This window comes from Drosophila nasuta, chromosome 2L, assembly GCF_023558535.2.
Source record: "Drosophila nasuta strain 15112-1781.00 chromosome 2L, ASM2355853v1, whole genome shotgun sequence".
NCBI lineage: Eukaryota > Metazoa > Arthropoda > Insecta > Diptera > Drosophilidae > Drosophila > Drosophila nasuta.
This window is the reverse complement of record NC_083455.1, coordinates 1,324,271-1,330,270: the sequence shown is the minus strand read 5'-3', so window position 1 is coordinate 1,330,270 and position 6,000 is coordinate 1,324,271.

Genomic DNA, 6,000 nt, shown 5'->3' with positions numbered 1-6,000 from the left:
TTGCAAATAAGAATGTTGTAGACGCATTCCTAAACTTATAAAATGATCAACTAAAAATCAAATATTGTTTATATGCTAACTTCAAATGATAAGCATAGGAGAAGCTCTCTCTATTTCATTCTTGGGTCGCTTTTTGTGTTCCAGTACTTGGTTGTAGTTGGTTCACCTGACGTTTTTGTATGGCAAGAACTAGGAAGCAAAACAGCATCATAATTTTTCATTTAAAATTAATTGTATCTACTTATAAGTTGTTATGATATCAGGTTATCCGTAGATCATGTAAATTCATAAAACAACAAAAATAGATTTTCAGTCTCATTTCTAGATCTACGGCTGTCTGAATGAATGACATATATTACCAAATTGAGAGATAATAAATTCTGTAAATTTCGCTTTTACAATAACAATAATATTATCAATATCAATAAAAAGAATCCTGTGTACGCCTTTTCAGCAATTTTATGGTAGATTATTTTTTTTTGTATTTTGGTACATATTTTTAAAATTTTAATTTGATATTGCATTTATAACTTTAATTTATCTTTTTATAAATGAGTTATAATTTAATTATCACTAATCTCTAACTAAAACATTTCAAAATTTATTATGAAATCGATTAATTATTTATAAGTATAAGGCTTTTGGCGGACCTTGATACTTAATTCTTGTACTAATCACCTTTAGAGCTGAATAAGTTGTACTTATTAAATGCTAAACCATTGGTTTAATCGATTGTACGCCAATTTTACTTGGAGTACACGTCGGGGAGAGATATACTTCCTGTTGTTCGTCAAGAAGTAATTTAATAATATTTATTTATTGGGTCTCAGTTGTTTTGGTTGAAAATTTGGGATATTTTTAATTTTATGGTGTATTTTAAAAGTAATAGTATATCAATATACCAAATATAATCTTCTGTATATTTGAGTATTTGTCTTGGTTATTTAATATGGTATATCTTAATGCATTGTTTTGCTATAATTTGCTCACAGTCAAGCAATATCGACTGAAACTTTCTTTAGTTATCGTCAAAGAAATACATCACATCGAACATTCAAATGATCCTGGACATCAATTTGCTTGGTAATCCTGATAAGCACATATAAATATGGGCTACATTACTTTTAAATTGTAGAGTTTAGTAAGGTTAAAGCTATTTTCTACGATCATTACCATATCTAGAGTTTACATTGAAGATAAAGTGGATAAATGCTCTTCACGGGGCATGTAATCAATCAATGCGCATTTCAGTTGGAAGTCATGTTCGAGTCATGTTTGCATTTGGTTAAAGTAGTTAGTTGGCTAAGCTAAAATATGTTAGTTAATCACTCGACAGACAGTGAATGCTAAAACTTGGCTTTTGTAATAGCTATGCATGCTTGTTGGCAACTGGATTGCTCGTCTGATGGCTCAACACACCCAAACAGTCAGTCTGTCATTCTGTCAGTCTGTCAGTCTATCAGTCTCAGTTGGACCGCCCATCAGTCAGTCAGTCAGGCTGGCAGACAGACAGAAAGACATTCAGTCAGTGAGGCAGTCAGTTTGCAAGCTTGTCATGCCTCAGAGGCATCCCGTGCTTCAGTTGTTTCGGTGTCACAGTTGCAATGTGTTGTGTTGACTGTCATCGCGTTGCCTCGCTGTGTGTGAAAGCTTTGAATTTATATGGCAGTGTCAGTTGTCAATCACATTTGCAAACTGTCACACACGGGATAGAGCTGGAGCTGTTGCCGTTGCCATTGCCGTGGCTGATGTTGGTGTTGGTGTTGGCGCTGCGACAGCGATAGCAGAAGGAGGTGGAAGAGGAGTTGCAAAGTGAGCACAAAGTGCGGCCAGGAAGCAGCACAGCGGCAACATATTAATCTTTGCCAACAAGAAGGATACGCGATGAGGACAACGCGCTGCGTTGCTGCGGAAACAGGAAAAGCAGTCAAAGCAGACGTTGACAGCCATAAGTAATGTAAAAAAATTACTTTATAATGGAGTGCGAAAATGAAAATGGCGACAGCAGCAGCGTATATATGTATAAAAAAGAGCAACATCAGCAACGGCAACGGCGACACGTCACATTTGGTGAATTGCTACAAGCAATTTAGGTAAGATAATCACTCCAGGAGTGTGTGGCAGGAAAGCGGCAACATGTTGCTGTCGCTGATGTTGATGTTGATGTTGTTGGTTTTGTTGTTACTCGCGTTCAACTGACTGACTGTTGGCTGTCAACTGTTTTGTGTGTGAGCATTTCAAATGCGATGCGCTGACACCTCATACACGCACGCACGCACACACACACACATACACGCACACGTACATGTGCAACATCAAGACACAACGCCTGCAACACGCCCTAGTCCCAGACCCAGTCGCACTCCCAGTTCCTGTCACTGCCCCAGCCTATGCCCCAGCAGCAGTGGCAGTGCCAGCATAGCTGACAGCCCTCTGACAGTTTTTGTTGTTCACGCGAGTAATTCATTTTATGCTGCTGCTGCTGCTGCTGTTGCTGCAGCACCGACAACAGCAACTGGCAACTCGCAACTGGCAACTGGCAACCGGCAACAACAGTTACAGCAGCAACTCCCCTTAGCTGTCACCTCGTTGCTTCATTTCACATCACAAAAATGCCAAGCAAAGCGACGCGCGTTGACATGTGAGAGACGACGAGGACGTCAGCATTGCTGCCAGGACATGGCTTGCTGCCTGCCTCTCTACCTCCGTGCCGTGCCTCTCTGCCTGGGGCCCCCACGAAACGTTCCTGTGACAAGTGACAGTTAAGTTGCTGCTGCTGCTGTCGCTGTCGTTGTTGTTGCTGTTGTTGTTGTTGCTGTTGCTGCTGCGCCAACGTCAAGCGATGTAATTCATTTTGCATGTGCGTGCAAAATTTTCAAGCGTATTTATTACGTAAATTAACAACAGCAACAGCAACAGGAACAACAGCAGCAGCAGCAACACATCCCCACATCAGCGACGACAGCAGGATGTTCATGACGCGGCGGAAATAAATTTTGCGTGAACAATACAACGCATTACACTGCAGGTTAGGTTAGTTTTTGAGCCTGCGGCGAAGCGGGACGAGGCTCATTCCCTTGGCTGGCAAAATTAATGGCGGACCAGCTGACAGCGAAGACACACCACACACACACACACGCACACACACACAGACATGTACACAATGCGATGGGAGACACGCACACATGCTAATGAGTCGTCAGCGAATCGCTGACTGGTCGCGGAGAATTGGGAGTTGAGAGTGTGGCGAATGAAATAGAAAAAGTGGAGATACTGAAAGAGAGAGAGAGAGATCGAGAATGCTCCGGTGTCCTGGCAGATGGATGAGAAGCCCACACAGGAAGTGACTGTCATCTGGCTGACAGCTGAGCAGCAGCAAATGAAGAGCTTTAAAGCGGAATAGTTGCAAATTTTAAATGAATATAGACAACAACTGTGAGAGTGATTCGCTAAAAGATATGAACACACCATAACATAATAGTAGAATTGTTGCCTGCATTCAGCAAGCAATAAATACGAACTTTTATCAAATTGTGGCATGCCTTTTAATTAAACAAGCAAGAAAGCTTCAATCCCGTGTGATCGACTGTGAGATACTCGCTATCCATTTGGAATAAAAGCAAAAAAGTTTGGTACAAAATTTAAAAAATGCCAACCCCAAAAATACTAAAAAATATACCGAAGGTTTTATATGGTATATTTATATGGTACTACAATCAAAATATACCATAGTATGCAAAATATACCAGATTGTCATACGGGCGGACAGACAGTCGCTGATCAAGATTATATAAACTGTATGGGGTAGGAGATGTTTCCTTCTGTCTGTTACATACATTTCCTGGAGGAACAAAGTTCTATATAATGGATAGCGGGTATAAAAATTCGTTATGGGGATGTAAATTAATAATTAATATGAATGAACCTAGTAAACCCTTGAATTGATTTTGTTATTTGAACTTAATGAGTCGTTAACACGAATTATCAAAGCACAAGCAGCTGTTCACTGATAATTTCAAGTAACCCATATCATGTCCTCACACTATTTGTGATTTCGATACCAAAATTTGGCATTACGAAATTTCCAGCCGAATCAGGGATCATGATTACTGATCCGAACTACCCCTAAATAGCATATTTATTTGTATATAGAAAGAAAAAAAACAGTGTAACTTTAGGCAACACCATCATCTATTCGGTCGAGCTCTTCTTTAATTGTGAAACAAGAGAAAATATTCAAATTAACAAAAAAACGTCAAAAAATTTACATTTGCTGCTCACACTGATTCACTTAGTAGACTCTGATCGATTTCAATCGACGGGTCTTGAAACAATACCAAATAGGTATAATAATTTTTCAACAAGTTTGTTTGTTATCGCTTCTTGAATATTCCACGGTTGAAATTGAGAAATCGATTTCAAATTTGTGCAATAAAACGCGTCTAATACTAAGCTAAATGGAAATGCATTCTTCAAGAGATAAGAGGCAAAACGTAGCGACTTAACGATACAGCGCCGAAGCTGGAAACGTATTAATTTACATGAAGCAACACTTAATTTGAAAATTATGTGCAAGAGGAAGTGCAATAAATTTATAAACACGACGGCAGTCTAGTGCCGCACCCATTGCAGGCAGAGAGAGAAAAGCAGTCCACAAGCGATAGTCGGCAAGTCTTTAGCCAAACTTGTTTCTATGAATAGAAACCAACAAGCGACGTGACAGCTCCGGTACTTTGCAAATGTTTCTATCAATTTGAAAAGCGGCTCGTAAAATTTGAGAAATGGTGACCATAACCATGACTCGCTCTACTCTAGCAAAAAAAAACATCGACAATTGCGACCCGTTTAATGTTACTACAATTTATGAGATTTCCACACAAGTTAATTGATTATAGGCACCTCTTTTGAAGCTGGTGACAGATACTCCAATGCCTAATTGCAATTCGTTTTTATGGCTAACAGAAGCCATACTGGCTGGCTCTTGACAGTTCACTGTTGTTGATGCAGTTCACGTTGGCAACCAGATGGTTGCTACAGGGTTCAACATCTCAACTGCTAAACTTTCTATTGACCAACGCTAATACACTACGAATACATTTAAAAACAATATACTATTAATGATTGAAGTGGCCATTTTTTTTATTTTATAATTTTTGCTTATTGCTTTTATCAATTAGACCATTAAACTTATTATAAATTATGAAATTATTTTAACTGTTTCATGGTTACATTTGTAGAAAACTACGAAATGTAATTGGGCAAAGTAAGTAAGTAATGTTGAGTGAGCTCGATAGTATTTTTATAAAAGCTAAACAGTGCGGTATTATAATTAAAATATAGCGAATGAATATACCAAAAATATACATATATATTTTAGGTATATTAAAATATATTAGGTGCATTAAAATACTATTACATTCAAAATATATCTTAGAGTAAAAAAATATGCCACATTGACAAACAAAGCAGCTAAGACCCGACTGCAGCAACCCTTTCTTCCCTATGAATCATAAAAAACTGTTGTTATATAAAACTTATAAAACTTTATATTTCTTCATAATAGCGCTTTCTATTCGATTTGTGTCGATTTGCGGAAAAATATGATCTGCGCACAAAGATAAAAAGTACTGTCGAATTATAGCTCTTCTCTTCTAGGTTATGGGATCTAGATGTTTATACGGACATACAGACGGCTCTCTCTCGGCCTCTTACTTACATTTGCTGGAGGCACAAAGTTATAATACCCTTCTACCCTATGGGTGATGAACATAAATATCAAATTTGTAAAACCAAGATGGGAAATTAAATTTAACATTTTAAATTTGGCATATATTTAATTCGCGTTAAACGACTTAATTACCAGACAGCTGCGAGACACAAACTCGAAAAAATAAAATGATTCGAGATGTTTAGTCGTTTACAATACTACGAGTAACCACAAAGATACAAAAAGGACAAGGAGAAGGATGGACATACAAGCATCTATAGAGACAAGGAAAT